The 25926-nt window shown below is 35.1% G+C and overlaps 2 pseudogenes; both read left to right on the forward strand.

Moving 5' to 3' along the window:
- The first annotated feature begins 7826 nt into the window (after positions 1-7826).
- On the forward strand, positions 7827-8712 carry LOC119513521 (annotated as a pseudogene).
- An 8186-nt stretch (positions 8713-16898) lies between these two features.
- Positions 16899-18072, forward strand: LOC119513528 (annotated as a pseudogene).
- Positions 18073-25926: the final 7854 nt, after the last annotated feature.

Here is a 25926-nt window from a genome sequence, read left to right on the forward strand (position 1 = left end):
CAAGAATAAAACCAGTATTTAAAGAACAGTCTAAGCAGAGACAATACCAAGTACAGCAATGTCGATACATATCAAAATATTTTAGGAATACATCCTCTGTTTTGCGCTTCAGTTTCATTAATTAGATGTGCTTCTCCTGAAAACTCTAAATCTCTGTACAAAGATTTGCCAAAGAGGTATCAGGCATTTTTGAGTAGTTGCAGTAATTTGGAAAATAAAGAAATTACTCCTAAGAAACAGCTTTAAGAATAAGAATAGGTGATGTACTTGGTACTTAAAATATTATACCTCACTGGATATTATGTTTTTAAGAAATGTTTTCAGTTTATCATTCTCCATGAGAAAGACTAATGTGTTTTTCTAGATATAAAATTATCCTAATACTTTCCTGTCCTTAGAGTGGTAACAGCTTCTTATCTATTTAAGAAATTATCTTCTTATCTCTCCTGAATATCACAATGAATGCATTTGATTCCCAAAATATATAACATATTTGGAGACAGAAAAACTAGAAATTGTCAAGAACATACAGAATATTTTCATATGAACTCATCATTTTATAAATATATATATATATATATATATATATATATATACTATCCCAAAGATTGATTTACTAAAATATCTTATATTAATATATTGTACATGGGTGCTAATGGGTGTTTTATTTTGTTTTGAAATATTTATGTTCCACCTCCAAAAGACATTACATAGTAATTTCTAAAACTATTATTGCTGTAATAGTTTGATAATGATAAAATAGCATAAAATATCTGTATAACTCCACAACAAATAACTGAAAAGTAAGTGAAAAATCAATTAAATTGGTTTTGTGTACATAATGTAAGAATTTGTCTTTTTTACAGCTATTCCGTTTTTTTAATTTCATTTTCTTTGGTCCAGGTGTTCTTAATTGACTGTAAGAAATGACAAGATTAAATGCAGAATTGAATTAGTCCACTAACTTTACAGTCCTCTATCAGATGATAATGCTACCAGATTTACAATAAATAAACTAAAACCATTATATTCTATGAAGCTTCAGCTTAGTTCTTGGAGTGGGCATTTCTCAGTCTTCAGATCATTTCTGACAGTTATAATTTGCATTTAAATAGAGTTTGAAAACTAAATAGATATCAGTTAAATGTCATTTATCAATCAATTATAGAAATAAATTTAGAGCTTAATAGGGAGCTAAAACATCCTTACTGAGATAAAAGTAACACAATCAAATCCACTTTGAAGGAGTTAAATTCCAGAGCAGGCATTTTGGAAAAGTTGGAGATATGAAGAATTTTTCAGGAAGCCTATAAAATAAGACATTGTAATAATCTGACCTGGAGGCTAAAACTTGAAATTCAAAGCTAAATTCTGGCTATATACTAAGAATCATAAAATAGAGCTTTATTCAGAGAATGAATGGTCATCATGTAGTAACCATAGCCATCTTTCCCATTTTTATACAGTATTAAGAAAGAGGGAATCATTAATTCAGCAACATTTTACACAGATATTACAAAGATGATGTAAGTTAAAAATTGTAATCCAATTGCAGCTAGGATTTGCTTTTTAAGGTTTTGTGTCAGCCAGAACTTACATTTATACAAGTGATGTCATTGGACATGCTTCAATAAATCTTGCATAAAGGATACAATAAAGCATACTTTTACATGCAGATAATGATTCAGGAAAACAAAATTGAGGCGTCTTTAATCTGAAACCCACCTGACAGAGGCCTTTCTGTATTTTCATATATCATGAAGAATATCTCATAGTACTCGTGACATTTGGTTATAACTATTATTTATATATCTTCCTCCTTATGGGCCAAGAGATCCTTAAGTACACAGTAGTTTTCTTTAAATTATCTTCTTATCACTCCTGAATATCCAGTAGGTACTCAGTAACTAAAATGAAAGGATAACTGAATGAATGAGAAGAAAAAATGAGGAAATGTAGCCAAGAGGAAATTAAAATCAGATAAAATGGGAGTTTGTTAGAGGGGGGAAAACCACCTTCTGTTCCACCCTACTTACAGAAACAGAATTGGAGAATGTTGCAAAGATAAATTATGCAACTATAAAATTTTGGTGCTCCAAAATTCATTGAAGATTTGGCATGTTTTGGTAGGGAGGCAGAAAAGGAGATGATAAACCAAGAGCTCCTTTAGGCACATTTACATTTACATAAGGAGATTCATTACATCTTTACACTCTTGCACCCTATCGCATCCTAATGGTATCGTTATGATCTGATTCCATTTCCATTGATTGATCTTAAAAACCCTGTTGGTCTACCACATTGCTCTGCAGAAATTTAATCGCATAAGCTTTCTTATTCCGATAGTCGTCCTTCAAAGAAAAAAGATGGTCTGTATGTGAGAGATGCTGTTTCCACTAAAATGTCATCTTGGCCAATGTAGAGGGGTAAAAATAGAAACAATTTTGGATAAGTAACATGATAAGTTTAGCCATCTGCTTCTCAGAAAGATACGAATGTATTTTCTTATTGCTTTCCTCAAACTAACCTAAAAGATTTCATTACTAAAATCTGAGATTATGGTGTTTCCCCAAATAAAATTTCTGATATTTTATGGCCAAATAATTAACTTTCAAACACCTTGCATGAACTTTAAATAACCCATCAAATGTTGATGGGTACTAAATAGTTTGATCCAGCAGCCATCTGGAGACCCGTTGGATGATGAAGCTACCATTTTCCAGATTGAGAAAGCAATCAAAATGAGGAAAATGGGAAGAGTACCATACCAGATGGTATTCCAGCTGAACTGTACAAGTGTGGGTACACAGCAAATAGTGAATACTTGCACCACTTGTTCAAAACCATATGGACACAGAAAGATATGTGCAGATATTTGAGGGACACCTATTTCTTAAGAGAAAAAAAGGAGGAGGTAGGTTAATCTATTAAAAGCTAGTGTTAACTCGAAGGAAGTTGCTGACTCAATTCTACTAAATTCTCTTTATCTAAATTAATTTTCTTTGGGATTATATAATCATGACAATGTCTTAGAACTACAAAAAGTATTCAAAAATGGAATTAAATAGTTTAGAAAATATGTTGAAATATGTTAACTTCAATTGAATTTATTATTTTAGGTCAAAAAATAAAAATTAAAATACCCCAAATGTTGGGTATTATCTGTTATTTCTTTATGGTGTAAATCCCATGGCTTTAAGCTATTTGAGGCCATAGTTACTTTCTAAAATTTCAGTTGAATCTAGCACCTTTAAAAAAAAAAAAAACTTTATTAAGAGGTCTGATATTTAGAATTATTTGGATAATAATATTAGGTTACACGTTCCTATCACTGAGAAAAATTCTAATCTATTAAACGGTCTATGAGCAAACTTTTTTTTTTTTTTTGGTCTTTGTAAAATAATAGCAAATGATTTATTTGATACTTGTCACAAAAACTCTCAGACAACCTCAGATAAAGCAAGGGACTCTATAAAGTTATATTCTTAAGTGGCTTTAACCTCTGAAACATACATCAAGTTAAATAATTATGCCAATATCAGAAAGCTCAGCTAAAACAACAGAAATCTGAGTGGATCTTGAATAAATATATGCTTAAAAATAAGGTACAGGAACATGTTTTGATTTTTCTTTATCTATGTTAGTTACCTTTTCCTATTAAGAACTTTTTAGGAAGCTGCAAGGAATATTTCCCATAAATGATACATAAAAAGAGATAGCTCTGAAAAATAATTGCACCAATGAAACTGAGCCCATGCTGACTTTTGCAAAATATTTTAGCATGCAATGCGAAACTTATCTCATCTACACTGGTGTAGAATACAAGCTACAGGAAACAGCTAGGAGACTTCTTGAGGTAATTCTCACAGTATCTTTGAAACATATGTAAATGGTAGTTCAAATGCTATACAAACAACTGCAGTTCCATGTTTAAGTCTGCAGGAAAAACGAAGTTAGAAGTACATTCTCCAATAGACATATTGTCAATGCTTCTTATAACCAAAACCCCAACCCAATTTCAAGTAAAAATTTTCAAACCTCATAGACTTAAAATCTACTGACTAATTTATTTTTAAATTGAGATCACAATTGGTATGATGTTATTACATTGCAATATTAAAAATGTATGGAGCATTTTCTATGGGCGAGGCACAGTACTTCACTTAGATGGTTTGTTTTACTTAATGCTGGCAACCAACCTGTTAAATAGACATTATTACTTTTTCCATTTTATGGATAGGATACAGGCATAGAAAAGTTAAGTAATTTGGCCAAGAAAAAATATTAGCAAATGTTAGAGCAAGGCTTTAAAAAAAAAGTATTCTGATTGAAGAGAACTTTTTGAACTTTATCACCATAGTAGGCTGCTTCCCTTTGAATAATCCGCATTAAAGCAGTCAGGATACTCATTAATTTTAGAAATGAAGAAAACTCACAGCATTTAAAAGGAGCATATCTCTTTTTGGTAGCTAACATTAAGTTTTAGTTACTTCTTTATAAAATTTGATACAGCTGATTTTATTCTTTAAAGGCATAATAAAAAGTAATATGCCAAGTATTCTTGACATATGTAAATAATTTTGCTAATTCAATGAAAATTAATGTCAGTGTTATTTTACTTATAAACTGACCAATATATTCCTAAGGTATTTCACTGTTTACATGTATTTTTCTTTGTAGGAGAAATATTTAAGGAATCTGAGTGTATTTGAATGACTTATATAAAAGTTCTGGAGAAACAATTCAAGCAACTGAGTCAGTTAAAGATATGATAGTTTATCAAAATATTGGTACTCATTAATATGTAAAAATAAGACTTGGCTGCTTTAAGTGTAAAAGGGTGAAATCATTTATTTGAATATTAACTCTTCCCTTTTCACCTGGAAAGCTATGAAGAATAAAGGTAGATATGGTCATATTTAGTAAAATTAATATTTATTGCTTTAGTGAGGTGTTATTGCACTGATGAACTGAGAAATCAATGTATAACCTATAACCAAGAAGCAATATGCAATTTCATTCATGAAATTTACTTTAGCAAGTTGAAAAACTGAAGAAGAGGAAACCAGGTTTGTGTCATATCTGAATCTTTTGCATGGAGGTGTCAGAGGTCTTGTGCACTCCACTTTCTGACATGTGACTGTATATTGGCAGTTGTCATTAATGAGCACAATTAGAGCAGAGGTATTACACCTGATTCCGGCCTAGTAACCTCACAGACAATTCATTCTCAGCATGTATAATTATATACCGGATGTGTTTAGGGCCTTTCTTTTTCTCTGCCTCCTTTCTTAAGGTTCTACTATTCATGGAAAAATGCTAAGACCACATAGGAGAGAAAATCCTTATATGCCCTATATTTATGGTAGGTAGCCCAATTTTTCTAACTATGAAAATTCAAAGCTGCTTCCCTGAGCAACTTTTTTCCTTCCACTCCTCTATTGTAAAGTTTATAGAATGATGTTATTAGTGACATATATAGTATGCTCAAAATTATTGTTGACACCTACCTCTTCTAATGTCTTTATGATGTTTGACTGCTTTGTAAGGTTGTATATAAATGCTAAGTATTTGCTGTTTACACTACTAGTAAAGAATATGAATACATCTGCTAGCTTCATGTTGATGTTTATGTTGAAAAACTCTGAAATATGTATTCAAATTTTGAAGGATTTCTCAAATTTCTCAAACTATTTGCCCAGAGTAATTCAAGTTCAATAACTATTTCAGATTTCTAGTTTGTTTTTTATCTTTTTCCTCTTGTGCTGTAATACCGATGTAAAATAAATGACCAATTACTTCTAATAATGGTACTTATCTTTTTCAAAACAAAAAGAAAGTAGCATTTTTAAACAACCACAGATTTTGCAATTATACACACACACACATACACAAGTGTGTGTATATATATATATTTTTTAATATATTTACCCCTTTCTTTCTCTCTCACTATATACTCCACAAAATTATGACTTAATCTAGGGTTATAAAGCATGATTGCCTACATTCATGTTTTTGGTATCAATGGGCTTGAAGTTTAGCAAGCATGCAAAATAAATATAAAACCAAATTATATTTTCAAAGATTTTTAAAGTGTATGATCTTTATTGCTATGGTAAGGAAAATAAATCTTTCTCCCATTATCCTATAATCAAATAAAATAGCTTCCTTTTTTTTAATTTGGAGTAATTTTTGTTAATTTGAATAATTAACCTCAAATGTAAAATGTGTACTCTGTGATATTAATTTCACCAAATTAGAAATAATTTTGAACATGATTTGTGATGATGAGGTTTGTGTTTTCATTTATTACAGCATTGAGAAATCCAAGCAAAAACACAAATTTTTATGAGTACAGCTTATAGTCCAGACAATCTGACTGTGCAGATTATAGCCACAAATATATTGCAAGAATAATTTACAGCATAAGCTTCATCAAAAAGATTTTGAATCTAGATGCTGTGATGTCATTTCTTAGTTTGGGGTTGAAAGCTAACTTCTAATATTCAAGATTAATTCATAATCCTAAAAAAAATATGAATCTTTGGAATTATTTAGAAAAGCTTTCAGAATTTAAAAAGACCAGGAATGGAGGGTAGAGAACTTTTCTACCTTCATATTTCTTGCTTCTATCTTCAAGATCAGGATTGTTTAACATGTTTTCTGCCATGAGTCATTTACGTGTTAAAATAGCTACAGAGGCAAGGTTGCATTTCAGGTGTGCTTACTTTGCATTAGCATTTACAGGTCCATTATTTCATTCATTCAAGTACTTGTGGAGAGCCACTCGCTGTTCTGAGCACTTGGAATCCAGCTACATACAAAGTTCATGCGTATTTTTCAAATACAGCCCTTTCTCTTCTTGTGTCTATCTTCCCCACTTTATTACTTTCTCAAAAGCATGGACTTTATCTAATTAATTTTGTTTTCCCAGGGCATAATACTGTGCTCAATACATCACAGCACTCAATGAATGAAGTAACAGTATTTGGTTATAAAATACTTCTATACAATCTATATCCCTTTCTTCAGATTGGCATGATTGGCAACTCATGACTTAAGTCACATCCTCAGGCAGACATAAATAAGCCCAATTTGGGGAGTGCTTGTTATTGTGACAGATTCCCTATCTTAAAAATCCACATTTATCTGGGAATCTTTGTAAAAATTCTGAAAAGTGCTTAAGCAAAAATAGGTAAACCTCTTTAAATAAAGCAATATGTTAAAAACCTTATTAACAAGAAATACATGTTTTGTATCAGAAGACTGCAAATGACACTTTATGGCAAAAATCTAATTTTTGTAGGAAAATCCAAAGAATAGAGCTATTCCAGATTCCATTCTTGCTTCATCATATTTTCATAATTAAAGCAATTATCAAGCTAAGAAATAGAGTCTGCGTCCATATCCTGAGTTCTGGCCTCTCGCCTTATTCCCCAGACAACATGAGCTTCACCACACCCTCCACCACCTTCTCCACCAACTATGGATCCCTGGGCTTTGTCCAGTTGCCCAGCCACCAGGTCCGGCTGGCCAGCAGAGCGGCCAGCGTCTATACAGGTGCCAGGGTCTACGGCTCCCAGATCTCTGTGTCCCGCTCCTCTAGCTCTCAGGGTGGCTGGGGGTTCGGGGGCCTGGCCGGCGGGGTGGCCAGGGTCTGGCAGGAATGGGGGCATTCAGGGCAAGAAGGAGACCATGCAAGCCCTGGATGACCGCCTAGCCTCCTACGTGGTGAGAAGACTGGAGACAGAGAATCAGAGACTGGAGGGCAAAATTCGAGAACACCTGGAGAAGAAGGGAGCCACTACTTCAAGATCATTGAGGAAATGAGGGCTCAGATCTTTGAAATTTCTGTGGACAATGTTTGCATCGTTCTGCAGATTGACAATGCCCGGCTGGCTGCTGATGACTTCAGAGTCAAGCACGAGACTGAGCTGGCCATGCGCCAGTCTGTGGGGAGCGACATCCATGGGCTCTGCAAGGTCATTGATGACACCAACGTCACTCGGCTGCAGCTGGAGCCAGAGATTGAGGCTCTCAAGGAGGAGCTGCTCTTCATGAAGAAGAACCATGAGGAGGAAGTAAAGGGCCTACAAGCTCAGATTGCCAGCTCTGGGCTGACCGTGGAGGTAGACGCACCCAAGTCTCAGGACCTCAGCAAGATCATGGCAGACATCCGAGCCCAGTATGATGAGTTGGCTCAGAAGAACCGTAAAGAGTTGGACAAGTACTGGTCTCAGCAGATTGAAGAGAGCACCACAGTGGTTACCTCTCAGTCCACTGAGATAGGAGCTGCTGAGATGACTCTCATGGAGCTGAGACATACTGTCCAGTCCTTGGAAATCAACCTGAACTCCACAAGAAACCTGAAAGCCAGCCTGGAGAACAGCCTGCAGGAGGTGGAAGCCCACTATGCCCTGCAGATGGAGCAGCTCAACAGGGTCCTGCTGCACCTGGAGTTGGAGCTGGCACAGACCCTGGCAGAGGGGCAGCACCAGGCCCAGGAGTACGAGGCCCTGCTGAACATCAACGCCAAGCTGGAGACCGATTGCCACCTATCGCTGCCTTGTAGAAGACAGAGAGGACTTCAGTCTCAGCAGTGCCCTGGACAGCAGCAACTCCATGCAAACCATCCACAAGAACACCACCCGCAGGATCGTGGATGGCAAAGTGGTATCTGAGACCAACGACACCAAAGTTCTGAGGCAGTGAGACAGCAGAAGCAGGGTGCCCTTTGGGGAACCAGTGGCCAATAAAAACTTCTGCATCTTCCAAAAAAAAAAAAAGAAAAAATTTGCCTGGTTCTGGGATCTATATTGTTTTAATATTATAATAAAAAAGCATATAAGAACATTAAGGTCGTTACAATAATAAATCCGTGGCATACAGTGAAAAGTCCTCTTTTTGTCTACATAAACACAACTAAAATTATATACATGGTTGAATTTTGTAATTTATGCTCAAGATGATATTCTGTTTGCATGGGGTTTTGTTTTCAGTTTGAAACATTGTTGACTTATCCTACGTGCTTTATTTCCTTTGGCTATGAAACACATCTGGTTGGATATTTTGAAAAAATACTACCTAAGTCCAGAATCAAACCCAATTATATGGTCATTGAACAAAAGGCTACTGTATTTCTTGGATTTCATGCAAATTTATTCTCTTATGTAGTTGCACATCTCTCATTTTCCAGTGTACTGTTGGCTCACAATTAACTGCCCATTGATGCTCTGTGTATACTGAGCGCTGTTGCCTCTCAGCTTTTTCTTTCTTCCAGGATAATGTCCATCTTACCCCATTATCTCATTCTCCATTTGGTTCTCTTCATCAGAAGTAAGTGATGCTTATGCTGCCAGGCACTTTGGCATGTACTGGGGATAACCTCAGATGAGAAAAACATGACCTGAGCCCTCAATAGGCTGAAGTTCTAGTAATGGAGACAAGCACATGAACAGATGACCACAATACAAATGGAAAATGTCATGATGAGAAGTCTGTGTAGAGTGCTGCGACACCCTTGAGAAAAGACAGCCTTCTTGGTAGGGTTTCCTGGAAAAAGTACCACAAGAACTGAATCTGGAATGAAAACAGCACTTAGGCAAAGATTATTTAAGGGTGAAGAAAGGGGTGTGCAAAGATGCAGCAGAGTGAAAAGGAGTATGGTCAGTCAGAGAACCTTATGAGCATGTATGGAGGTCTTTAAATCTGGAGAGAGAGGAGTATCTCTGGAAGGAACCTTGTTTGTAACACTGCTTTGAGTCTCTGTTAGTCTCATGATCTGCATAAGTAGGTACTCAGTATTTTTTGTTTGGCTAAATGAGTATTAAATTTGCCATTTTAGAAACCTCATTGCTATCCATTGTTGAAAGATAAGAGAATTGGTATTAAAGGATATGCCCAAAAGATAGTAGACACTTGAAATTTTCAAGTGACATTTTCGAAATGTTGAATTTCTAGATTTACAACCATGAGAAATGTAGATATGCTGGGGTAGCTGCCATCCTATTTCACTTATGAAATCAGCTCACCAGAAGTTAATTACTTCTGTTTTTTGACTCTCTAACAAGTGTCTCTCTCCTTTGAAGACCATTCTCTTTCTGCAAAGAAACAGAAAAACAGTTTTTACCACTCTAAGAGAGTTGCTTTGTATGCAGAGATGGTTAAAGCTGTTAAATGAGACTCTCCAAAATACTAGACATAGGAAGAAAATAATTCAAAAGTTTGAGCTTTAAAAAATGATCACAGTTTTTAAATGTCATAAATTTGAGGGCAGCTCATGAATAGTCAAATTTCAAATGGTAAGTCCATAAATTGTAAGGATGTCTTGTAAATGGCAACTCTCACATTTCCAGAGTCTTCACAGATATTGTTCACCTGTTACTTACTTACCAGAGTTATTAAGTCTGTCAATCTTCAGGACCCCTAAATCAGCAAAAAAAAAGTCTTGAATCACTCACTTTCTTTTTGAGATATCCTGGATCACATTTCCATTAGCTTAATATTCTAAAATCGATTTAATTGCAATACCTTTAGACAAGTTTACAGTATGTGGAAGTGCTTTAAAAAAATGAAGTGCTTTAATACTAGCAGGGCTGCTGAAAGATGACTGACACATCAAAGAAATTTGAGATGGTTTTCCAAGATAATTTAAGGTCCTCAAAGTCTCCCTAAATCAAATCGGTTCTCTAACACATACTTTGGTCTAAGAGTTAACAAAGAATTAGCAATAGAAATTTAATGTTACATTTATTAACCAACCCAAACAATTAAACCATGATATAGCTATTTTTTTCTCAAGGAAGAAATATCCTTCAAGGCCTTATAGGACTGAAAGGATTTAGAATAGCTTCATTTTATAACATCATCATCATCATCACCACCAAATATAAAAGACCAGGAAACAAAAAATTGTAAACTGTGATGAACTAACATGTTTGTACATTTTTGTTTGTTTATGTTATTGTTGCTAATGATAAAGTGATACACAAATTTAAATAATACCGATATAAAGTGAATAAAAAGAAAATTGATCTCCATCCTTAACTCCATGTCCCTGGCTTTCTCATAGGCAATGACTATTAGGAGTTGCATTTAATTAGGAGTGCCTAATTCACAAAAAGAATACTGGGCTTCAGAACTCAGCTTCACTCACATCATGGATTACCTGAGTTCCATGCTGCGTCACTATTATCTTCAGAACTGTTTTGCATTTGATCAGCAGGCTAAAAGTCAAGTCTTGTTTCTCCACAGTTGAACAGACATGAACTGAAATAAATAGAAATGGGTTTTGTCTGTTTACACCATTTCTTGGGAATCATAGCAGCCTCAGGGACTACATACTACATAGGAGTAGATATCTCCAGTCTGTGCCTCAGAAGTAGAGATTTCCTCTTGCATCCCCAAAACATGATGCATTATTCAAAATAGCAGTTTTCTATAAACTCTCGAAATTGCCAGGCCAGGCTTCTAGACTAGGAGTGTTGCAACTGCCAACAGGGGACAAGCAGGTACGGTAAATGGGTCAAGTGGGTCTGCTGGGGGCAGTGATTAACTGGAAAGTACATGTCCTGTGTAGAGAGAACAGCTGCTGTTCAGCTCCAGCCAATTGTTACCACATAAGAATATGGGCCCAGTGTTGTCAGAGCATCCAGATTTTCAAGAGAAGCTGGAAATCCAGAGATTCATGTAAAAACAAGTATTGTGATTTTAGATAATGGCTTAAATTTTTAAATATATTACCCAGGCCAAACAATACATTTATGGGACAAATTCAATCCACTGGCAGCCAATTTTCAAGTTCTGCTACCCATATATAATCACAAATTTGTTTATTTTAGCCACTGATTAATTCATAATTCACGTGTTTGAGCTTAGTTCCAAATATGTTTGGGGGTGGTCTCAGTAATCTAGATCAACACATTTCCATTTGTGTCAACTATTTGCCAATGTTGCTCTCAGTTTTCATGGTGAAAAGTGATTTTCCCTACCTCTGTTGTTGAGACATTCCTTACTCCTCTTTTTAATTTCAACCTCATTTAAATATTCAGAAAAATGCTTTATAGTGTAAATAAACTTTAAAAAACAGATATGGGATGCAATGATAAAGAAGTCATGGGCAAAGTTCTTAAGATGCTTGCTTTCTAAGATGGAGATAAATAAACATATTTCTGAGAGGTTGAGCACATCACTACCTTAACTCAGTGTTAACTCAAACTTTGTTCCTAAGGATAACTGGAGATTGTCATTTGAAATAATGGGTTTTATTTAAAAACAAAAATTTTTAGAATATCTGATCATCAGATTATAAAATAAAAAAATTTGATCTGGAAAACAATTGTTCTTATCTTCAAATCAATGGATTCCTCAGTGTCCACAGAAGGGTTTCAGAAGATCCATGACCCTCCTCATATATGTTAAAGTCTGTTTGGATCTGCAATAGCATTTTTTTTATTACTTTTAGCATGTTCTCACAGAGGCCTGGGAACCAAAATATGGCATTTAGAATCAATGATTATAGGTGTTTAAAAGCATGGATTTTGAAGTCAGATATGCATAAATGATTAATTTGGGACTAATTACAAACTTTGTTAAGCCTCAATTCCTTTACTTGCAAATTATTCCTAAAATAGCATATACCTCATTCTGTTGTAATGAGGTAAACTACATAAAGAACATAGTATACTGCCTGGGTGTTCGGTTTGCTTATGCTGCCATTATGCAAAATACCAGAAATGGATTGGCTTTTATAAAGGGAGTTTATTTGGTTGCAAATTTACAGTCTGAAGGCCATGAAAATGTCCATACTAAGTCATCAACACGAGTATACCTTCACAGAAGGAAGGTCAATGGTGTCTGGAAAACCTCTGTTGGCTGGGAATGCACATGGCTGGCATCTGCTGATCCCAGGTTGTGTTCCAGCTCCTCTCTCAGCTCCTGTGCATTCTTCAAAATGTTGCTCTTGGGGCATTTTGTCCTCTCTTAGCTTCTCTGGAGCAAACTCAGTGCTAGCATGAGTCTGCTTTCAATGGCTGTCTCCAAAATGTCTCTCTCAGTTGCTCTCCAAAATGTCATTCACAGCTGCTCTGGGCCTGTGTGGCTCTGTATAAAGTACTCCAGTAACCAATCAAGACCCATGCTGAATGGGTGGGGCCACACCTCCATGGAAATAATCTAATCAAAGGTATTACCCACAGTTGGGTGAGTCACATCTCCATGGAAATAACCTAATCCAAAGATTCCAACCAAATCAACACTAATACATCTGCCCCTACAAGATTGCACCAAAGAGCATGGAGTTTTGGGGAACATAATACATCCAAACCGGCACACTGGGCATGCAGTAGGCACTCCATAAATGTTAATTATTGTTCTTGTTTAGAAAAGCGAGGCTCATTTTAGAAAAGATAGAAGAGATTGGTGTAGTACTATGTTTGTAAACAAAGTGATGCAGTAGCTCAGAGGGTGGAATACCTATTTCTTCTTTGATGAGTTAGGGGAGTCTACAAAGAGAGGTGCAGTTGATATTGGTCTTGATGATAAGTTATAGTTTTACCTAAAGAAAATGTGGGAGAAAATCTTTACACAAGTGGGAGGGAGTGAAATGGGTAAAAGCAGAGAATGTTCAGAGGGAATGGAAACCTCAGTGAGGGGTGAGAATGTTGGTGTAACTGAATCAATAGTGCCCAAAGTGTAGAGGCAGGAAATAGGTTGGAAAAATAAATTGAAGTTAAAGCTTCCAGATAAGTTGTGATTTGTAGGCAATGAGAAGTCGTGAAGATTATAAAGATGAGGATAATATGATCAGATTTTTATGGGAAGTTAATTCTTATGGTGTTGTCCAGTATAAATTGAAACAGAAAGGAATATAACATGCTTTGTGTACTTAATATATGCTGGGATTTTGTGCTAATCACTTTATATTATTAGGCTACCTAAACTTCTCAATGAATTTAAAATGTACAAATTATTTTACCTTTATTTCATAGGTGAGAAAACTGAAGTTTAGAGCAATTTGTTGTCCAAGAATACATGGCTAGTCAGTTGTGAAGCTTGTTTTTAATCATTTTTGAAAGACTCCAAAACCCCTTATATCTCCACTAAAATATGTGACAGGGAGATAATACTATCACCATTCATCCAAACAAGAGGTGATATAGTTCTGAAATAATTAAATTATTCCTCAGTGAGATTGCTATTCAATAGCCATTTCTAGGAAAATCATTGGGTTTTGTAACATTCGATATAAAAGAAGTAGAGCAAATTAGTCAATGATAATTTAGAGATTCTGAAGTTGGGGAAATGGTAATATAAGTGGCAACATTCAAGACTGAGAATCCAGTAGATGAGCAAGCATTTTGAGGTCTAGAGTTAAGGAGCTCTGCTGCAGAGAGAATTTAATGCATAACACATTGAGTTTTAGGTGCCTAGAGGACCACTAAACAGAGAAGTTCAGCAAGGAGTTGGAAGTACAGTTCTAGGTAAGTAGTGTCAGGGATGGTCAGTTCATAACTGTGGCTGAAGTTGAGGATCAGTGAGACTTCCCAGACAGAATATGTAGAGAAGAAGAGAAGCACTAAAATCCTATTGGAATTTATATATTCACATGTTTTCTACACTGGGAGAGGTCCTTCAGGACAATGCCCTTGTCGTATGCACCTTTGTATCCCCCAGAGATGTTCACACTACAGTGTGCATAGTAAATACTTAATAAATGTTCTTTGAGTGAATAAATGAGAAGAGCATCAAAAATAGAATCTAAAGAGTGGGAAAAGGGGAAGGGCTCCAGAAAGTTCAGAAACTCCAGAAAGTTCAGATACAGCATATCGGAAGAGAAAAGGACCAGAACAGTATGCTGTTAGCCAAGGGAAAAGAGTATTTCAAGACATACAGAGTGGTCTGACAGATTCAAATGCTTCTGAGGAAAGGACTTGACATTGTCCATTGGGGTTGACAATAGGAGAACAATGGAAAATGTGTTTCAAAATCTAAACAGCCAACTAATCACAGCAATTTTGGAATACATCTTTTGATGAGTTGGGGGTCAATCTGTATAAGGCAGGTTTCCAAACCCACAATTTAGCAACATAAGTGGTAGTATACAGATCTAGTGTGAAAGATTTACAGGAAATTAATTGTGCTTGGTTTCATTACAGATTTCTTAATTGAAAGTGCTTCATGCTGATAGGGCAGGATTAGTGTATATTAAAAGGAAAAATGAAACATAAGATGTTTCCTTTGAGATTTCTTTAACAATTGAAAACCTGAAACACAAATGTTGTCTTAGAATGCTTTGATTTGCTTAAAGATTGCAAAATTTCTGTGTAACATCATCTCACCTTCTGAAGAATACACTGACAATCTAAATACAAATAAAAGGATCACAATGCTTTGGGGGAAAAAAAAGATGTCCTCAAATTTCTGTTTTTATATTCCCTTCTGTTCCAGTTTGCTAATACTGCCCTTTTGCAAAATACCAGAAATGGACTGGCTTTTATAAAGGGGGTTTATTTGGTTACAAGGACATAAAGTGTCCAAGGTAAGGGGGTACCTTCACTGAAGGATGGCAAATGGCATCCGGAAAACCTGTTAGCTGTGAAGGCACATGACTGGCACCTGCTCCAGAGTTCTGGTTTCAAAATGGCTTTCTCCCAAGACGTTCCTCTCTAGGTTGCAGCACCTCAAAAACGTCATTCTTAGTTGCTCTTGGGGCATTTGTCCTCTCTTAGCTTCTCCGGAGCAAAAGTCTGCTTTCAAAGGCCGTCTCCAAAATGTCTCTGTAAGCTGCAGCTTCTCTGTCAGCTCCTGTGAATTCTTCAAAGTGTCCCTCTTGGCTGTAGCAAGCTCGCTCCTTCTGTCTGACCTTATATAGTGCTCTAGTAAACTAATCAAGGCCCATGCTGAAACGGTGGGCCACACCTCCATGGAAATTATCTAATCAGAGTTATCACCCACAGTCGGGTGGGTTGCATCTCCATGGAAACACTCAATCCAAGAATTACAATCTAATCAACACTAATATGTCTGCCCACACAAGACTGAATCAAAGGTAATGGTGTTTTGGGGGACATAATACATCCAAACTGGCACAACTTCCATTGCTTCCATTGCTTGTCTCTTTTCAGGACAAGAAAACATCCATTTAAAAACTGAGTGTAATAAGAATCAGCATATTTTTCATGAAAAATTAAAGACTCATAAACATGCTATACCTTTCTATAACTCAAATATTTTTATTATTCTTCCTAATCAGGTGTATTTGGGAGATAATATGTAGTCATATCAATTTATGATATATATTGAAATATGATATATTTCCTTGGAGTGTTTTGAAAGAAAGGTACTAAAATCTAATAAATAACTTGAATAGTATCATTTTCATCAATTCAGGGTGTTAATAATAGGGTAGTACATGGTGATCCTGTATTTGATGTTCCATAAACCCTCAACTTCTCTAATAATAATAATTATAAAAAGATAATGGTTGAGAGGCATGGCAGGTGGCCCTCAGGGTAGAGTGGGTACCGGGTGCTCTCCTGGCTTCACCCGGGGTCTGCAGAAGCCCTGGAGAAACAAGAAAAGCAAGAAGCTGTGGCCGCTGGGGCCCTCAGGTCAGGCTCTAGTCCAGCCAGAGTTCGGGGTTGTTGTGTGACCTCGCGTACATCCTGCCCTCTCTGGGAAGCAGGGCCATGTCCGTAGAGTCAGGGTGGACTGGAAGCCATCCAAAAGCTTCTTCCTATTTAAGAAATCCTTCGTGTGGTCCATGAAGAGGAGCCGGGAAACTGGCAACTGTAGCCTTCCAGAGTGAGGGTGACCTACAGGTCATTTATGGTCCAGGCAGATTTACCTAAACACCTTCTCAAGAGCTTCTGTTTTGGCTTTGAATACAGCCCTCAGCAATGACCCTTTGTCATCACCAGGAACCAAAGATACCGTCATTACAACAGCTTGACCCATGCACTGCAGAGACAATGCTGTATTTCTTTTCCCAGGAACTTGTGGCAACAGATGAGCTATGGAAAGGTGCTTTAGCAAGAAAAGGAAGAGGCAAAAGAACTAAGAAAAAAGAGAAAAGGATTTGAACAGGTGTCAGACATTGGTGAAGAGCTTTATGGTTTCCTCTGGCCTGGTCTCAATGTCCCCTTATGAAAAACAAAGCAGTACAGACCACTACCCAAAAAAGCAAGAAAGAGCAGGAGAAGGTTGAGGATGACATGGTCCAACAGAGAGAAGAGTGGGACTGGAAGTGACAATGAAAGTTAAACCGGGGCGAGGATGGAGCGGCAACGCATGGGGAGGCATCAGTCTGGGCCCTTTGACCTGGGTCCCAGTGATGATTTTGATACTGGTGAACTGGAGGTAAGAAATGTATTCAGTGACAGCAAACAATGGAACAAAGAAATCAGTTCATGTCCTGGTAGCTGTGGGGAATGGAGAAAAGGAGTTGCCATGAGAAAGCCATTGAAGGGATGGATGCTTTCAGAAAAGCAAAGAATAAAGCAGTTTGTTATTTGCAGTACATAGAATGATGTGGAGACCATAAAACTGTCCATGGTATTCCTTTAAAATTTAAAGTAACTCATATCAAGATGAAGAAACAGCCCAGAGGTTATGGCCTTGCTGCTGCAGGGCTATTATTACCATCTGCCAGCTCATTTGCATCAAAGACATGTTTGCAAAGGTCTCTGGATCCTCAACTTGCCCAGTCTCACCCAGGGCCTCTTCCATGGGCTCTCCAGCCAAGGAGCATGAACAGCTGGCTGAGAAGAAGGGTCTCCAGGTTGTGGAATTTCAGGATGAAGTAGCTCTCTGCCCATTGTAATTGCACTGAGTAAGGATCCAGGGCCAGGAAATGAGGTTCCAGATATCAAACTGGACTGGGAAGCCGTGAAGGCAGGGCAGGGAATGAAGCATTCTGTGTGGTCAGGGGTAAAGACTATGCTTCCCTCGGGCCTGACGGCGATAATATCTGGTGCTGCCCGGCACTTAGAATGGACTCAACCCTTCATAACTTGGAATGTGACTTTTTGTTTTAAAAGAAAGGCTAATCGTAACACCTTTATTTACTCCTAACAAATAATTACAGCTCAAAAAATAGTTGAAAAGCAAGTATAGTTTTTTTTTTTCACTATAGGCACTGGATACATAACAGTGATTCATAATTTTTAAATAATGTCTTATGAAGCCCAGAAACAACAACTGGGATCCTTTTTTTTTTGAAACACACAAAGGAATTTGACACCTCAGAATTACGGAGCAATTATTGATCAACGACTAGCAAGGCCTCTTAAAGCCTGTAATAGCTAACAGGAAGTATAGCTATAGGCTATAGAGTTAGGGATTTAAAAATGTCAAGCAACACTAATAATTCATGCATCCTGGGACCATAAAGCTTGCAGCATGTCAATAGCAATGGCATGCTCTTTGAAAAACAGGTAAAATTAACATGCTAGTGTTTTAGCTTAAGATAATATTACAGATCCTTGGTGAAAGAAATCATTTTCTCCAGCCCATGTGTTTGCTGATTTGCGTTCTATGTATCGTTACTTCTTATTATGCTTCCTAGACATGTATCCAAATACAGGACTACACATACTGTCAGTTGACAAAAGGGCCTGACATGGCATAATAGCAAAATGTGTAGGCAATAAAAAGAAATGCACAAAATAAATATCAGTATCTGAGCAAGTCAAGTGTGCTATAGGATACAAGTGATTTCACATGCAGGAAACATTGAAGAGAGATGACAGAATAATGAAGGATACCTTCAGGGAGTCTACTCTTTTGTTAACTTAAAATTTGCTGAGATTTGTTATTTTTATTTTTATTATTACAAAATAGCCTATTCTTAGAAGCCATACTTACAAGCAAGACTTCAATTCAGTGCTTAAAAAGCTACCCGATTCTTCAGAACCTGTCTTTTTTTTTTTTTTTTTTCATTCATGATCTTCACTTTTGAAAAAGCTTTAAGAAAACAGCTGCATTTGAAGAGGAAGGGAACACCGGACACAAGAGAGAAGAGAAATTGTGTTTTATTGAGTGGTTTTTTTTATTACTACTCTGGGAACCAAAAAAGTGACTACAGCTATCAAATAAGTCTCTCTGAAAAAAATCTTTAGATCAATCTTTAATGAGAAAGAAGAAAAAAAAATGTTCACCCAGATCTTGTTTTATGCACACATTTCTGTGTCTTTTCATAACTCATCAATGTACTCATGGTTCTTAAATTTATTTGAATTAAATGCCCAAGAGCCTTGAATGACAATCACCCACCCATTAAAAATATATAGATCAATTATATGACATTGATGAGAACCTGGATATGATTTGTGGCCCTTTAACATTTCCTCTAAAGTAACAAAATCACATGAAAACATAAAAAAAAGAGTACTTCATTACCAAGGAACTCACCATACATTATTTAAATCTTTGCCTTTGAGAAAGCAAGGGTTAGAATATGCATACTGAGTAACTGTTACTTGACATGAAATGATTCTTCTTCATGGAACTCAGAGTACTGATTTCTGATTGGTCATTATGAGAAAAACAAATATCATCTGCAAATAATAATTAAAATGTAATACGATTTAAGCTTCTGAAAAGAACATAAAATATGTATACGGAAGCTCTGAAGCTAATAGAACTATAATGCATATTATTACAAAGCATTTCACATTTATATTGCTCTACCGCTAATATAATGAAACAATGTTAAATCCACTTTCTTAAGTCCTATTAAAAAATCTCTCCGTTGAATCAAGAATGGTTCAGCTCAGTTGAAGTTATAGGCTAGTTTAGGAAAATTGCATTTTACTGCTCTTCTATTGATTTTTCACAAATTTAAAACTGTCAGTATCTACTGATTCTGCTTGTCTTTGAATTTAAAATATCCGTAGTATTTACATAGCATCAAAAACTTACTGTTCCAATGTATTGTATTTTTAATGCAGCTCTCTTTTTGTGGTTTTATAGCTAGATTGCTATGGAGAGGGCACTTTGATGTCATTCTCCTTTGTAGAGTACAATGAAATCATATTTTTCTGTAATCAGAAATGAGTAATAAAATCCATTCTTGTTTCCTTCCCTTTTGTTAATTATAAGTATTTTAATTGTTTTGAATTTGTTGTTTTTAAAAAACTCATACATAGTGTTACTGGATAATTCAATACTTTAAAATTTATTTTCAAATAAACACAACCCCATCCTCAAATTAGCCCAAGAGAAGATATCAAAGTTCCAATTTTTAGCTTAATTACTGGTGAAAATTGTAACCCAAGATAAATATATTATTCAGTTTCTGCTATCTATAAAGCCACAGATAAGAAATACAAATGGAATTCAAATCACAAGTCATTTGTTAAATGCAGTCCCATCAATTATGCTTTACTGCCCCATGATTTTGTGAAAGATTTATTCAGAAGATAGGTTTGGGAATGTTTAAATATTCTGGTAAACTATTAATGTAAATCAATCAATATTAAAACTTGGTTTTGTTCTAAGTCCTGTTGAGTGTGATTCTTTTCCTGAAATAGACATTACCAAATGAAAGCTATAGATTCAAGTTGCTAAGCATCCATTAAAAACATAACAGCCACATGTGATGAAAACCATGTCACTATGGCAAAAATGAAATCTGCATTTCTCATGGAAATTCATCATGCTTGCAGCCCTCAGTAGCGTAACTGGAGGGGACTATATGTAATTTTATTGTCATCTGGTTATTATTTAGGCACGTATAAGAATTTCTACTTTCCTGAGACTTGAATTTAACCAAATCCCATAGTATTTTGCCTGCTAATTGAGTTTACTTTACTCTGGAAAATTTCAAATTAGGTTAAACAAAATAAATTTAATATTACTGGATTGTCCACTGGTAGACAATTTTGTTTTGTTTTGTTTTGTTCTGTTTTTAAAGGGAAATCTTCCAGGCCACACAGCAGGCTTGAATTTTTTATTCAGCTATGTCAGTTAAGGAAGAAACATGGATGAAGGAGTAGAAAATCAGGATTTATTAAATACCTATTATTTATTCATTTATTCATTGTTCTTTTCAACTTGTTCCTATTATTTGCTGAATAACTATACTAGTGTTAGGCAAAGTACTTCATGCACATTAATTCTCATAAACATTTTCCATACCTATATTTATTCAATAAAAAAGTTCTGAAATAAAGGTCTAAGCTGTGGTGTTTGCCATAACAAAAATCAGCCCATAGAATCTTTTTTTCTTTTTTTTTTTTTTTTGCCACAAACCTCGGTTATTTGGATGAAATTGAGAGTTGTTTGTACTTCAAAATTATTCTTGTACTAAGACTGTTCTTCCATTTCTGTATTTTCTAGTTGGGTGGCAATATAACAAAATATGATAATTATTGGTACCAAGGCAAAGATACCTTAACAAATCTGAGACTTGATTTTGGAATACACTAAATGAAGCTGATAAACACCTATTAATTTCCAAGCATGACAGATTCAAATCATCTGGTGTCAATATTGCCAAAAAGCATTTAAAGTATACATTGAAAACACTTTCACAGGGAAAAAATTAAGTTTACAGTATATTTGATGAGTTATAAAGGCTTTGTTCTGTATGATTTTATAATTATTTCTTATTCAGTACTTTTACATCTTCTTTGGGATTTTTTAAAAGAGTCTCAATATCCTTATTGTTTACACATAACAGAAATGAATTAATGGAAACTCTATTATACATTAAGTCGTGTCTAAGTTGTTGATAATAATTACATGAACGTATTTATATTCCAATTTGTCACCTGAGAGTATGTGATGGAATATTCCAGAATATCTGAATAATATATTAGTAATTGTTTTACATATCAGACACACATAGGCTTATGAGGGGCACCTTTTTCCCACTACTAAAGGCTGAATCAAAAAATTTTAATAACATTTTTTTGATTATAAAAATAACTAATTTTGCACAATTTTTAGAATATTTAAAAATACTAAAAATTAAAAAAAAAACATACTGGCCATCTCATTATCTACTTGAAGTTTGTATTATATTTTAAATATATTTGATAGAAGATGAAGAGATATACACATAAATGTGGATATGATTCTTTGTAAATTATGTAATACTTTTTAAAAAATTGTCTGTTAGTTTTCACATAATTAAAAGCATTTTCCCATATAATGAACAATATTGTAAATAATTTTTATTATTTGTAAATTATTTTCCTCATATAGGTGTTTTGTAATTTACTTACCCTGTTCCATATTGTCAGATGTTTGTTTTTCCCATATTTCAGTATTGTGAATGTCACTGTCATAAACACCTCTCAGTAGAACTTTTAGTCAGTATCGTAGTTCTTCCGTATGATAGATACCCAGAAGTAGAATTTACAGTTTTGATGCATTTTGCCAAATTGATTTTTAGCGGGTTTATCAATTCATTCCCACTATCCATGATTGAAAGTGTTTTTTATACCAATTATGTGTTCCAATTACAGTAAAGTGTTGCTAATTTGAAAGCTGGGAAGTGGCATCACATGTTGGCTAAATGTCTATTTCCCCATAAGCTAAGGAATAGCCAGAGCTGCATTGAAAATATGGCCTCGCAGCAGATGGTGGCATCCTGCAGATGACCTGGCCCGGCTAGAATTTCTCAATAATAAGAGTATGACTAGACTTCCAGTGTGGGGCTCAAGACCAGACAGTTCTGGGAATTTTACACAGCACATGCTTTGGACTTATATTTTTTGGCCTCCAAACAAATGAAAAGAACTTCCTAAATCCATAAACCAGGATAGAACTCATTTTTGTTCATGCTTTTAAAATATGAATTTCATGTAAAAATATAAACATGTAGACAAGAAAGTTTCCTCAGTAGGAAGCTAGAGAGATAAATTAATCTATTCCGTGCATAAATTAATCTATTCCATACTGCAGAAGTAATTTTTGGTATAATGATACTTATCTTTGAAAAATGATACTCAGTTAAAGTAGCAGTTTTCTGAGTATCTGCTCAAAGATTTGGAGGGAAACTTACATGATTGTTTTTAAAAAATGCTTCATCTCTATTTCATTTTATGTAGCTTTTCCAAATTAATATTTGGAAAATAATTAGAAGATATTATAGTATCACCAATTATTAGATCAGGAAATGATTTTGATGTTTCTACTATCTAATGAATAGTAGTTCACTTTTTACTCCATATATTGGAATATTGGCATTAGTGAACTAAATGGAAAATGGAGCCACATTTCCAAAATTAAAATATTTTATTTAATCTGATCTCACCTAATGAACGATCATTTAGACTAATTCCGTATGCTGCCAAAATAAATGAAATAAAATTGGTTCTTGAATTATTGAGAACATTTTGGACCTAACAAGTTCATAGAAAAGATGGTACTGTAATAATTCAAATCGAGAATCTAGAAAACATTAGCAAAGTCTGCTTGACAGAGTTAGAAAATACACTCAATTAGCACTTGGTAAGAGACTGTTACAAGAAGAATCATAACTCACAAATGATGTAATTTATATCATCCCCAAAATTATAAAGTAGCTTAAGAAGAAATATTAAAGTGTTCTGGAAATAAATTTAACAATCATATAAATTTATTCATGAGTGAAAGTTTTTGCATATGATACCTGGAAACCTTTTCTCTAGACAGATCTTCAAGGTCACACATAACCAGAAAGGCCTTTCCTCAAAACTTCCTGGGGTTCAGGGTTTATTTAATTATCAATTTGGATAAATTGGAGAAGTAGAAAGATTTCCAGGTAATATAGGAGATAGCATCAACTTTCATTTTTTCCCTCTAAATACTATAAAATAATGACAGTGTGCATTTCCTATGTCTTTAATAATTTGTAGATATTTTTAATATGTTTGTGCCAATTCAATGCTTGCAATAACACTGTGATAAATAGTGAATATATTGAGTAACTTTAATCCATTCCTTGTACGATTATTGAGGATCACCGGAAATTTTGTAAGTATGATAGGAAAAAAAAATCGTAAGTGATTTCATGTCCTCTGCATTTTCAAATGATGAAGAAATTGATCTACTGTTTCCTATAATGAGACAAAAATCTCATTGTTTTTCCATTAAAAGCATTTAAAAAATGGTGAATCAACAGTAACATTCATTGAAACCAACTGTTTCTCCAAAACTTCCTAGGACTTTTAAGACAATGATAAACTTAAAGGAACTTCAGTAAGTTCCTCAGAAAAGATTTGGTATTGAACAGTCTCCTCTAAGTCATTTCAAGTACAAGAGCTGCCATTAAACAGTCTGAAACAAATAGTTACAGACTGGGTATTTTTCTGTAATTGTGATCCAATTTTACACTGGTTTTAAGGTCACAAAAGCACAAAGGGAATTCCTGATACATGATCTCAATCTCCAACAGATGAGACCAGCACTCATGAGTACATTTTGCGATGAAACTATCTTCAAAATTGAAGTGATTATTATGGAGGTATGAGCATGATAATGTGTCAGGAAATATACAAAAGATTATTAATAAAGCAAAATGAATATAGGAGTCAATTGTTTTAAGTGTTATAGGTTACTGTTACTGACATAATGATGACATACAACTTCTTTTAGACTTCATGTTTGTTTTTAAAAGCTTTTGAAAGAAATACAATTGACCTAATCTATCATGGTGAGACAGACTCATGATCCTTTTCCACTGGAAAAAAAGCCAGCCTTTTTTTTTTTTTTTTTAATTTTCCACTATTGGACACTGTTTCCAAAGTTTAAGGGTATAGAACAAGTGGAATAGCTTTCATTTTATAGTTATGTCAACACTACCCAATAGTAGTTGTAGAATTGGTTGTTCTCTAACTTCTCTTACACTCTTGGGGCCCTCTGCCCTCCAAAACATAAAAAAAGAGAATGAAGTTGTATTGTAGTAGAAGAGATTAAAGCTACATATAACAATTTCTAGACAGGAAGAATTGTTAAATTTTGAACACACTAAGAGAGAGGAAATAAATCAATATCTCTCTTTCTCTCCCCCACCCCCCACCCCCTCTTTCTCTCTGTCCTACTTTTTTCTTTCTCTACTTTCTTCCCTTCCCCCTTTGCCTTTATCCTCCCTCTCTCCCTCTCTTCTATTAGCCTCTCTAGCACTTTAAAAGCATTTCTTTCTACAGTTAAAACTGGTTGGTGTGCTTCATTCTGTTTTTGAGATTGTCTTGTTATGCTCAAGGTAGAGGAGAAACATTAGATTTTAAACTAAAAAAAGACTTTTAAAATAAAATAAATCAAGTTGCATAGGTGTGCCACCTTACTGTTTCCCCTCAAACCTTTAATAATTACCTACCTTAGGCAGAGAATTCAATTTGCTACTTTTTTACCCAAAACCTTTTGATTGAAACTTTCAGACAAAAGGAAAAACCCCAAATCTGAATGAGCAGGTTCATATTTGCTGATTGCATTTGCTTGAAGCATAAAGCTCATGTACTTGCTTCTCATCATCTAAGACATTAGAAACCAGTCTATTTCAAAAGAAGGTTGAGACCCCCAAATTCAGAAATATCTCTTGATGAATGTTTGGTTGATGGGAAACAAAGAAACAAACAGAAAGCAATATATAACATACTTCATTATTACCATTTCTTTCAAATCATAAACAGTTAGGAATACTGATATGCAGACTGGACTGTGTAAACAGGCTGCGGTGTGCTAGGAGCAATTGTGATGCATGCAGCCCTCAGGGATTCTGGGGTGGACATGGCATTTCTTAGCTCCCAGTCTCTGTTGGAAGAATCCTTTTCTTTTTACCCCAGTGTGCAGTACAAATACTATTTTCAATGAGTGCCATGATGTAGAAAAGTTTAAGAAGTCCCGCTGTGCAATATACATGGTGGGTGTTGGTGTCAGTGGTAATGATGTGAATTATCCTAATTAAGATGATAAATACATAAAAGTGGGACTCATGAA

Source organism: Choloepus didactylus, chromosome 2, assembly GCF_015220235.1.
Source record: "Choloepus didactylus isolate mChoDid1 chromosome 2, mChoDid1.pri, whole genome shotgun sequence".
Lineage (NCBI taxonomy): Eukaryota > Metazoa > Chordata > Mammalia > Pilosa > Megalonychidae > Choloepus > Choloepus didactylus.